Source organism: Colias eurytheme, chromosome 24, assembly GCF_061535395.1.
Source record: "Colias eurytheme isolate Ceu_HAF_F1 chromosome 24, ilColEury1 Martin Lab GWU primary, whole genome shotgun sequence".
Lineage (NCBI taxonomy): Eukaryota > Metazoa > Arthropoda > Insecta > Lepidoptera > Pieridae > Colias > Colias eurytheme.
In genome coordinates this window covers 4,456,288-4,469,074 of record NC_143003.1, presented here as the reverse complement: position 1 = coordinate 4,469,074, position 12,787 = coordinate 4,456,288, and the positions used below count along the sequence as shown (strand labels likewise).

General features: G+C 32.2%; 1 pseudogene; it reads right to left on the bottom strand.

The window, feature by feature from the left end:
• Positions 1 to 4,952: 4,952 nt before the first annotated feature.
• On the bottom strand, positions 4,953 to 5,613 carry LOC149897948 (protein lethal(2)essential for life pseudogene; annotated as a pseudogene).
• Between the last annotated feature and the right edge of the window lie 7,174 nt (positions 5,614 to 12,787).

The window sequence follows — 12,787 nt, the reverse complement described above, 5'->3', positions numbered from 1 at the left end:
AATACTTCTGAAGTTCTAAAAACCAAAGAGAAATTAAATAAAATCTGACCGGATTTAATAATTAACACTCGTTTGTATTAAATTCGTCGATCTCGTTAGATAGGGGTAGAACGTGTTATAGTGTTACATGCGCCTTTCTGTTAGGGTAGGGGTTATCGGTGTATGCACAATAGACGCGCACTCTGCAACTTTCAAACCTCGCCGTTACTTCTCAAGCACCGAAAATAATATAATCTATATGTAAAACTTATCAAATACTAGTCTATCAAATGTGATTCTTATTATAAATGAAATAATTATTAAATTCTGGTAACAAAAACAGAAAAGATTCTTGGCTAGATTGTCAAAACGGTTAATATGAGGTAGGAAATTTAAAAGATGGATGTCTATGTAAAAACGTTGCAAGAAATATTTGCTAAGAACAAATTGGAAGGGTAACATTTTTCTTCATGACTTATTCTCTTGGTTGAATCTTGTTTTGTTCTATGACTCCTAGTCCTAAGCTTGTAAAAATATGATGAGTTTGAAAATTGCCTTCTTTATCTTAAAAAAAGAAAGTTGCCGAGTTGCGCACTAGAATAAAATAGATATCACTTAGATAAATGTACTTCGGGGCATTGTAAAATGTAAAATGGTAAAGAAGGAAGCTTTAATTTGAAGTAGACATAGATTCTTGTGTTCTGGAGATTTTTAACGGACGGTTTGGTAGACAAATGTGAATCTATTCTATGTGATGTACCATTAAGGAAATCGCTTGAACTGTCTGCGTTTTTCTTTCTTGCGTAGGTAGTTGGGGTCTTGAACTAAAAAAATATTCTGCTCTTTTGTTATTGTGTTACCGTTCTTGAAACTTTACCGCCCTTTCTTTTCTATGGAAAACTTGCATATCAATTTATTTTATTTATTTGGCAAGTAAAGGGTGTGTAAATTGCTTAGTATGAGTGTAATAAATATTATTACCAGATTTATAATGCAATGTTAAACTGTTTTGAGAATGTCTTGAAAATTCTAACATCTTAACGCTTTGTCTTTTTTCAAGCACAAATGTTATATAAGTATACATCATACTTATGGTTAGATACTGTTATTTATAGTTATTTTATATACTTATGTTTTGTTTAATGAATTTTAAGAAATGATCGAAGTATGTATTTCTCTTGTATTTTCTTTATTGTTGTAAATGGTGTAGCTCATCTAAAACAAACTTTACAAATGCTGTTAAAACGTTAATATTGATAAGTCGAAGTTATGTTACATAGATAAAATTTATACAATCTGAAAGTTTAAATCTTTATAAAGAACTACAGGTAACAGCTACGCCACTGATAATTTATAAAAACAGTATTTCGTATTATTTATAATATTTACATATCTACAATAAAACACGTTTTGTAACATATATATACATCAAGGGTACTTATTGGAGAACGAAATTATAAATTAACCGCCAAAACGGCGGGATCGAAACATATCAACAAAGCTCAATTTTATAGTTATTATTCTAGCATAGTTTATGAAACTGAGGCATATCATGTAGTTTAGATTATAGGTAAATTAGATATAAATATATAAGTATTTAAATGTGAAAATTATTTTCCGCTTTTTCATAAGCGACCGCGAGATTTGACCATTTTCATTGAAAATTTGTTTGTATTGACATTTTTCATGATTTATACTTTTTGTATTGTATTGAATCATTAGTTTTAGTTATTGTGTTTTAGTCTGAAAAAGAAAATTTTATTTTATTTTAATAATATGTTATTGAATTATCTGAACACAACGGCATTTAAAATTGTAAGTAAATAGAGTTATTGTTATGCACCTTATTACGTACATGAATGAATATTTATTTATTAACAGTGGTCATTCCTCGCGGAAACTATCAAAATATATTTTAAATTAAGCATAATATTGATACATTTGTTTGTATTTAAAATTTAAATGGTTATGGTTATAATTTATTATATTAACTAGCGACCCGCCCCAGCTTCGCACGGGTGCAATGCTGATACTAAATATACACTACAGAAAAACTGTGAACGTTGTACATCTTATATATAAAATTCTCGTGTCACAATGTTAGTCTGCATACTCCTCCGAAACGGGTAGACCGATTCTCATGAAATTTTCTGTGCATATCGGGTAAGTCTGAGAATCGGCCAACATCTATTTTTCATATGTACCACGGGCGAAGCCGGGGAAGACCGCTAGTCTTATTATATAGGTATAAATCTCGTGTCACAATGTTTGTCCTCAATGAACTCCTAAACCACTTAACCGATTATAATAAAATTCGCACACCATGTGCAGTTCGATCCAACTTGAGAGATAGGATAGTTTAAACATGTAGGTACCACGGGCGAAGCCGGGGCGGACCGCTAGTAATATATAAAAACAGCCCGCTCCGGCTTCGCACGGGTATAAAATATATAGCCGGCCGGCCGGTACCGCCGCAAACGCTACGTCCCGCAATTTTTAAATCTGTAATATCTTTGAAAATATTCACTTAAATCATACGGTGTAAAGGGCCATATAGATCTATATTAAATGAACAATGTATTCAAGGTATTTAATTGGTTAAGGATTAATGCTGTATTGGTTAAAATCGCTTCGAAAATTAGCCATTATTTGTCGTAAAAAGTAAATGACAAAAAAAAAGTTATTGTGGGTTATCCATAAGAGATAGACATATACCATCGCGAACTTTTCTGTAGACCTTTTCAATGTGTATAAATACTTAGTACATTATTTTGATAAAACTCGTAGGGTTCAGCCTGCGTTTGCAATGTAAGCGGAATAAATGTAATTTTTTACGACATCACATTAGAAAACTCAAAAATAACAGTACTTTTCCACTATTTAATGGATGTTATTATACATATAAACCTTCCTCTTGAATCACTCTATCTATTAAAAAAAACCGCATCAAAATCCGTTGCGTAGTTTCAAAAATTTAAGCGTACAAAGGGACATAGGGACATAGGGACAGGGAAAGCGACTTTGTTTTATACTATGTAGTGATGTTGTAATAAATATAATTGAAGCACGCATCATGCCTTCCATATGTAAAGAATATACAAATAGCAATATTTTACACTTAAATATTTCCTAAAATGTTAATTTTCATGAGATACTTATTTACAAAGCACTGCACCGTCGCATAATAAATAAGATTAAAAAGTATTAAAAATGATTTATATAAATACACATTAAATTTAATATAATCGATTTAACAATTTATCGATTTTTACAAGAAAATTTTAATTCCTTTGTAGATAAGTAAATGTTTTTATAATCATTGATCATTATTATTGTTATATACATACATATTTTAAAATATAATACATTAAACATTTTTATTCAAAGTAAAAATCACACAAATATATGCCGCGAAATATGGTCACCGCATACACAAACGTTGTTTAAAAATTCAGTACATAAACTCAAATACTTATTAAAACTATGTAAGTATTATTGAAAAATCCCATATATTATACTTTCATACTTTCATATGATATAAAGTTAATTGCTTACAACTACAGTGAACATTGATTAATCTAAAGTAGGTACACAAAATCAAATCCATTGAAATTTTAATTCAAATAATGTATATGTACAACAACATTTGATATTATAATGAATTTGATATCTAAAATTAAACTGCTAACAATTACGTACCTATATTGTCAATTATAGTATGACAGAATAAATACGTACAAACTCAGCGTACAAACGCACTACATTACAAAAAAGTATTTGCGCATTACGCCTCTAAAAACAAAAATATATTTCATTGAATAGGGCTTTTCATCAGGTATTCATTACTTTTAATCGATGTATGAAATATGAATGTATGATGATACAATGTTTCCTTTTGAATTACTTATATACTTTCTTTTATATTCGATTGGTATATAAATTTCTCTAGTGTGTATTAAAAGGGTTAACTTTTATTTTATTTATATAATACTTTTTTAATGGAATGAAGATGTCTTTGGCCCAATTTGTTTCCTTATCTTTAAACTTGTTGTGTGTTAGACATAAATGTTAACTGCGACTAGTTGTTCAATGTATAGTTCAATATATTTTTAATGTATTGTAGACAATTTAATATCGGTTTGGGATAGTTAACTCTTCCTCTATCAACGTGCTTTTAAAATTCTTCCTCTATCAACGTCCTTTTAAAATTTAATTTTGTAATAAAAAAAATACGTACGTCAATGTCTTTTGTCAAATCATTTGGCGGGAATTTTTTTTTTTAAGTTAAAAATGGTTAAGGATAAGAATGGCCACTTTTGTGTTGATTTATTTTGTACATATGTATTTGAACTCTATATTTTATTCCAAACCGATATTATTAATTCATTGTGGATACAGAGCACTGTAGTGATATGCGTAACTGAGCTTCTAATAAATAAATTGTTTTGTATGTACACTATTACATATATTATTTACCCACTCAGCCCCATGGGGATTCTGTCGTTTTGTTGTAGCTAAATAAAGTGATTCGTATAAGAGCGTGTTTTATTTACTCACCCTTCTCTGAAATCTGCATTTTGTAATATTGTACGATAGGTATAAAAAGTGGATTGTTTATTTCATATCCAGTTAAAAGGAACTAAATGCACATATTTAGGTCCTTTTATTAACCCACCAGCCATCGCCCATCTACATATATAGTGAAATCCTAAGGTGAAATCATAACAATAGGTATATCATTTCAAACGAAGTACCTATTAAGAATTGTTTTGTTATATTTATCGTTATCATTAATTATTATACACATATCAATAAAATATTTAAATATAAGATGATTATTGGACTCTTGAATGTAGATAGGAAAACAAAAAATAAAGCTTCTAGAAAATACCATACCTATGTACCTATAACATATTTTTCAGTTATTTTTAAAGCCAATTAAGTAGCAAAGGGGTATTAAATGAAACCAAACATTAGGAACTTAAAATTATATTTAATTCAGTCTTAAACAATACTTTAAAAACGAATCTTATGAACTAAATTCACTGTGGTTTTTCATTGGTGCCTTCGCTTTGGTCTTTTATTTCCTTCCGTACCGGTCCAGTTTGGGCTATTGGTACTTTCCTCTCTCCTTTAATGGCTTCTGGAACATTCCTTGGAGCTGTGATCGTTAACACGCCGTCTGAAGACAACCTCGATTCCACGGTCTCGGGCTGCGTGCCTTCAGGTAACGCGTACCTCCTCACAAATTGACGAGAAATGAAACCATGCTCATCTTTCTTCTCCTCATGTTTGCCTTCAATAATGATGTAGCCATCAGCAGTTTTCACGGATATTTCCTCTGGCGCGAAGTGCTGAACGTCCAGGTTGATTTGGAACTTGTCGGAGTCCGCTTTGATGGTAGAACCGACGTCTCTCGCAGCGGCTGCCAGGTGACGCCATGGGCGGTAATACTCTCTGCTGATGAGCGGTCCAGCAGCAACAGACAGAAGGTCGTTAGGAGTCAAACCCAAGCCGAAGTGCTGGTCCATCAACCGACGAGGACGGCTATAACCCCAGTCGTCGAAAAGGTATGGTAGAAGAGACATTTTGAATGTCGCAAATCTCTGTGATCGCACTGAACAATTAGCAGTTCGAAATTCAAACTTAAACTGAACAGTTGCCGCGCGATTGCCAATATTTATATCGAAAAGCGACATCTAGCGTCGAGTAGAAGATTCTAGTATGATTCAACATTTACACATGACAGAGATTGTACACCTTTTCTACATTTTTCTTACACTTTTTATTCATATTTTTGCAATTCGAATTTAAACATTTTCTAAACATATTTAATTTTTATTAATTGTCTAATTAATTCATTTGTTGCTTAAATGTATAGCACTTTAACTAAAGGACAATATGTAACTTTTCTTTGAAATAGTCGGATCTAAAAAACGATGAAAATTAAATTCTTAACGCATATTCCTGTAATCTTTTACAATATTATATAGGAATAGATTATTATAGCTAATAGGATAACAAATAAAATAATGGGCTTTAATTTATCCTTATTTTATAGCTGGTTTGAAGAAATATAATCTACTGCACAAAATCATAACACTTTCTGAAACATTATTCTATTTAATATTAGAGAAATTATTATATTAATATAAGAAAATATTAAAAACGTATAAATGATGTAAACGAAATGCTCCAGCAACTCTAGGGAACAAAATTTCTTATTTAGTTTAGTATAAAATAACACTCACTTTTGCTATTGGGAATAATATTATATTTCGTCTATGTTATTCAACTTTTTCTCTCAACTTGAATTCAACAAGAATTCAACTATTAAAAAAAATATTTTACAATTTCGGACCGAGTGTTGCGCAGCCCTGCGTCTATTCAAGGATACGTCACTGACCGAAAGTCTGGAACGCTATAGATGCGTCTGGGTCGAACGTCGAATGATTTTATCGCGATCCTTCGAGTACTTTCTAGATTCTACATTGTTATATTGGGAAAGGTCAGCGTTAACGCTATTGTAAACTAATGTAAACATCTGTAAACATGTTAATAAGGAATTACGCATGCACATTTTTATTTTCAAGTACCTATTTTGTTTGTGAAATGCTATCAAGCACTTTTAGATAATCGGAATACGTTTTTCCAGAAAGGCAAGTAAAGTGACAGGGGATTTATAAAAAAATACCTAGTGTTATTGTTATTTTGATTTTTAAATCCATAATTTATATTTTAATAATTTTAAAATAAACTACAATATGTGTATTTTGTTTTTTATTTTATTTTTATAAGTATCTATGATACCTATACCTTGTGACCTATCTACATAATGAGATACTAATTAGTTAAGAAGTAAACCTATTCAGAAAATGACACAAATTTTCTTAAATTTTAATTTTAACTAGGTAACTAGGTACCTAACTACTGAACCGATGTTGATAAAATTTAATTATAACAATGTTATAACTGGTTATAACATTGATTCTGTGACTTTATACGAAAAACGCCAAAGAAATTAGAGTTAGAGGCCCAAAGTCTCCCGTACCCTTATCAATCACTCCTTATCAATTTAACATTAGGTACATACCTACTTAATTAATAAATATTTTGCATAGCATTTTAGATTTCACAAGCAATATTCTTGGTTTAGTATAAATGAGATTGACAGTTAAAATGTAAGTAATTGTATCTCGATTGATACTATTAACTAATTATTAACTTTAATTAACAACAGTAACGACATTCTGGAAAAATCGAGACTATAGCATAGTACATTCTATCTCGATGGACTATAGGGCTAAAGGCGCATATTAAACATTATTCTTTACAAAGAAATGAAAATGTATCTCTAATGCTTCTATACTTACCGTTTTTTTATAACGAATAAATCATGGACGTATAAAAAAAGACGGACGGTATATCGCCTAAACATTGAGTGAAGCCTAGTAATGGCGGCGAAACATCCATGTGTGTGTGCCATGTTGCCATGGCAACAGCTGTCCTGTTGACAATGGCGGCTGTATTTTTTTCTATAAATTTTGCCGTAATAATTTTGTCATTAAAACATAAAAGAAATAACTTGCTTCCCTGTGGAATGTAATCCCTTGTGTTTTGTTATTTAAAATTGTACTGTTGCGACACCATTTAACCACGCAAGACGGCATTTTAAATATTTTTTGTGAAACAGTGACGCAGTTAATCAGTCGGTAGTTCACGACGTAATGGCGGCCGACTAGCTTACTATGGTGAGAGTGTGTGCGTGTTTATTGTCTTTACACGATCGCTAGCTTACTATGGTGGCTTCACGTTGTTTGTTCGTAATATGGCGTCCGTCTTTTTTTATACGTCCATGGAATAAATTTTATACAGATTATTCTTGTCGAATCACGAATGGTACAGACTATACAAAAATATTAGTTACAAAAACTGGCGACTACAAACTTTTTCTATTACATATTTTGTTGGAGAAAAAAATATAACGATACTAGATTTCCGCCCGCGGCTTCGCCCGTGTTTTCAAAGGAAAACCCGCATAGTTCCCGTTCCCGTGGGATTTCCGGGATAAAACCTATCCTATGTGTTAATCCAATATGTGTGCTAAATTTCATTGTAATCGGTTCAGTAGTTTTTACGTGTCCCTTCGTCCAGCATACTCACCACAACTCACCATGGAATCCTGATATTTCATGAATGTCAAAAAACTGTTCTGAAATAGTGCTAAATAGTGCCCAAAGGAAAAAAATAGTGCTCTTGTACTTGCGAAGTTATAGCCATAGTTCGATGAGTATGCTGGACGAAGGTTTCGCCCAGCATACTCACCTCCGTCCGGAGAATCTGTATACGCTTCAAACATAATTCATACTTCAAAAAATAGTTCCCAAATAGTGCCAAACGGTGCCCAAAAAGAAAAAACAGTGCTCGAATAACTTCGGAGTTATAGGCTTCGTTCAGTGAGTATGCTGGGCGTAGGTTCTACGCCCAGCATACTCACCTCAGTGCGCGAATATCGAACGAGCTATAGGTATAATTTACGTCTCAAAAAATTGTGCTTGAAATAGTGCCCAATATCAGTCCAATTTTTGCTTGACTTTTGACTTAGAAAACCATTAAATTTGATTGTAAACTTCTACATACTAACGTAAAATGGGGTACAGTCGTCGACACATGTTTTTGGACAAAAATATTAAACTTTCTAATTGTAGACTTCATGTTATTGGAAATAATTATGGTATTTTCTCACATGTCAAAAACTTTCGATTAAATGCATTATTATATATTTTATAAATAATAATAAATGAATGAAACTTTAAGCGTAAATGAAGTCTATTACTTCATTGCATTGTGTGTTTTGTAAAAAACAACTCGCTTGCTACCTAGTTTTACAGTGCAATTAATGAATGAGTGTAAAATCAATTTAGTTAAATGCCACTACATATTATAAATTGAAATATACTTACTGATTTGGGTGCAGCTCCTATATTGATTACGTACTAGATACACAATTTTATATAAGTAAATAATGACATCACCAACACATTGTTTGGTTTTGCAACCCACTATGTAGTCAAACTCAAAAGCCGGCGTTATTATAATGATGTGCGACGAAGTAAACAAACAAAGAAACTGAGAAGCGCTTGTTCGTTTCGATTGCTTTGTGACACAAAATGGACCCTTATCACCTTCAAAATACAGATCAGTCTTGTCTAATAATCGTAAGATGTTAGGGCAGCGCCATCTAGTATTTAAACATAAACATATTCATTTGCGTCGCGGGCGCCGCGCGTCGTAAGCCCCATACCTATTGACCGTACGTGCATCCATTACTGCCACACTATATTGAACTTTATCACATGAGGAATACAGGTCAATTCCGTAAACGTTGTGGTACCGTCCTTGATCCGGAAAATGATTATTTTGAATAATTTTGTCAGTTGTAATGTAAGCATTAATAACAGCAACTTTATTTTTCATGCATGATTTACTTCATTTGATATCTTAATCCTTCAAGCGCCGTGATCTAGACAAAATATATAAAATCATTGTTCCTAGCTACCGGGGTCCCATGCGACGCGCGAAGGCTTAATCATATTATTATAAAGTATTATTAAAATAATGTGTAATTAATAATATTGCGATACTAAAGTAAATACTCCCTTACATAGACAATTAATAATTTACACAAGACAAAAATTGTTAGAAAGAAAGTTAATAATATTGTATTCGACTGTACTCAATGTAATGTATGTAGAAGTTTACAATCAAATTTAATGGTTTTCTAGGTCAAAAGTCAAGCAAAAATTGGACTGATATTGGGCACTATTTCAAGCACAATTTTTTGAGACGTAAATTGTACCTATAGCTCGTTCGATATTCGCGCACTGAGGTGAGTATGCTGGGCGTAGAACCTACGCCCAGCATACTCACTGAACGAAGCCTGTAACTCCGAAGTTATTCGAGCACTGTTTTTTCTTTTTGGGCACCGTTTGGCACTATTTGGGAACTATTTTTTGAAGTATGAATTATGTTTGAAGCGTATACAGATTCTCCGGACGGAGGTGAGTATGCTGGGCGAAACCTTCGTCCAGCATACTCATCGAACTATGGCTATAACTTCGCAAGTACAAGAGCACTATTTTTTTCCTTTGGGCACTATTTAGCACTATTTCAGAACAGTTTTTTGACATTCATGAAATATCAGGATTCCATGGTGAGTTGTGGTGAGTATGCTGGACGAAGGGACACGTTTTTACGTGAAAGAGAAACAAACATCCATACATCCATACATCCATATGATCCATACTTACAAACTTTCGCCTGTATAATAGTATTAAGATAGAGCAATTTATTCATAATAAATGAGACCTTTTCTTTTCTTCCACAAAAATTTCTAAGTGTCCTACATTAATTTATGAAAATCGTTGAGCCGTTTTCAAATAACTGTACAGAATAGCACTAACAATGTTTAATATTTCCATTGGTTAAGACATACTAACAATATAAGAAAACACTAGATATAGACAAAAACAAGCTATACTTAATAAAATTATTATAAGTGTATAAACCTGCAACTATCATCTAGTAACTAGTTTATACCTAATAAAACTTACATCAATTCCTTTCTCATGAAATTTTATACTCTCACCTTACCGCAAAGCGATCGTATGAAAGATATATCCATACTAATATTATAAATGTGAAAGTAACTCTGTCTGTCTGTCTGTTACTCAATCACGCCTAAACTACTGAACCAATTTGCATGAAATTTGGTATGGATATATTTTGATACCCGAGGCTACCTTTTATTGCGAAATATGTACACGGGCGAAGCCGGGGCGGACCACTAGTAGTTTATATTACAAATACCAATCATATTTTAGGAAGATATCTATGCTAATAATATCTACATATTATTGTAAATAAATAATTTAATATCCTTTTTCTTAGATTAAAACTTCAATATTCATAAAAATAACACCTTATTTCATTACTAAATTTAATGGCAGAGAATATTATTAGTATTTTTTCAATAAATTATTAGTACTTATTACTTGATACTGATAATTAATAAATAATTAAAACTAGCGTGGTGGTTAAATATAAAATGACCTGATAAAAAATATCTACCTAAGTTTTATCAGAATCAGTAATTTTGACCTTTGACTTGCTTGAGTTTAATATTCAACTTTTACATGTAATAATTATAAATTTTTAACCAAATTAAGCTTAGTACATCCTATTAATCCTATTAATTATTAATTATTAATTATTAATTATTAATCTAATCTAATACATATTATAAAGGCGAAAGTTTGTAAGGATGTATGGATGTATGGATGTATGGATGTATGGATGTATGGATGTTTGTTACTCTTTCACGTAAAAACTACTGAACCGATTACAATGAAATTTAGCACACATATAGAGGGTAACTTGGATTAACACATAGGATAGGTTTTATCCCGGAAATCCCACGGGAACGGGAACTATGCGGGTTTTCCTTTGAAAATGCGGGCGAAGCCGCGGGCGGAAATCTAGTCTAGTCTAGTCTAGTCTAGTCTAGTCTAGTCTAGTCTAGTCTTCTAGTATATTATAAATGTGAAAGTTTGTATGGATGTATGGATGTATGGATGTGTGGATGTATGGATGTATGGATGTTTGTTACTCTTTCACGTAAAAACTACTGAACCGATTACAATGAAATTTAGCACACATATAGAGGGTAAATTGGATTAACACATAGGATAGGTTTTATCCCGGAAATCCCACGGGAACGGGAACTATGCGGGTTTATCTTTGAAAATGCGGGCGAAGCCGCGGGCGGAAAGCTAGTTGCTTCATATGTTTGTCTGTCATAACACATAAATTTAATATTTGCATTTCAAGTTTAAAAATGGTAGGGTTGGTGTTTCTTTAAAATATTATATGCAATAATAAAATTAATAAGCAATCTTGCCATACGACTCTTAAAAGGATTTTGGAGATAAAATAAGTTATTACAATCGCCTCTACGTGCATGTAGCCTGTAGGTACTTATTATATAACTAGCGGTCCGCCCCGGCTTCGCCCGTGGTACATAATATTTACGTTTTCTCTACATAAGAACCATCCTCGTACTTCAAGGAATATATTAAAAAAAGAATTATCGAAATCGGTTCAGCCGTTCTCGAGTTATGCGCTTACCAACACATTTTGCGATTCATTTTTATATATAAGATTTTGCATGCACTTGGTAATAAGCAAACCATAAAAGATAGTAATAAAAATTTACTAAACAAATGTACTTTTGTCCGATGTAACAGGAGGGTGAACGATCTGGAAGTCCTTGATAACTTTGCAGACTGATACAGGAATTTAAAATAAATTTATATAATTCACATAGACATAAGAAGGACATAAGTCAAAGCAATTAAGTGGGTTGAATACTTAATTCATACCTACCTATATAATATTGTAGTACTGTGCTTTAATTAATAGTTAATTTTTTTACGATTAAGAGTGTGTTTTACAAAATATTCCCTAAATTATTTTCTTAAAATAAACAGTACGTATTTAAAAAAAAAAGGCATAAACACAAACATACATTGTTTACAAATAAAACGCCGCCGCCCATCGTCTCGAATTCAAGAATTTTCGCGTTGTTGCTACGCGTCACAGTGTCATCGACCAGCCGGCTTCCCTGACCTACTGTGTGCGAAAGAGACAAACATATTCCGCCGGAAGAAATTTCTCGAATTTTCTACTCAACGCTAGATGGCGTTGAATAGTATTTAAGCGGCAGGCGAGCGCGGCAAATCAAGTAAAT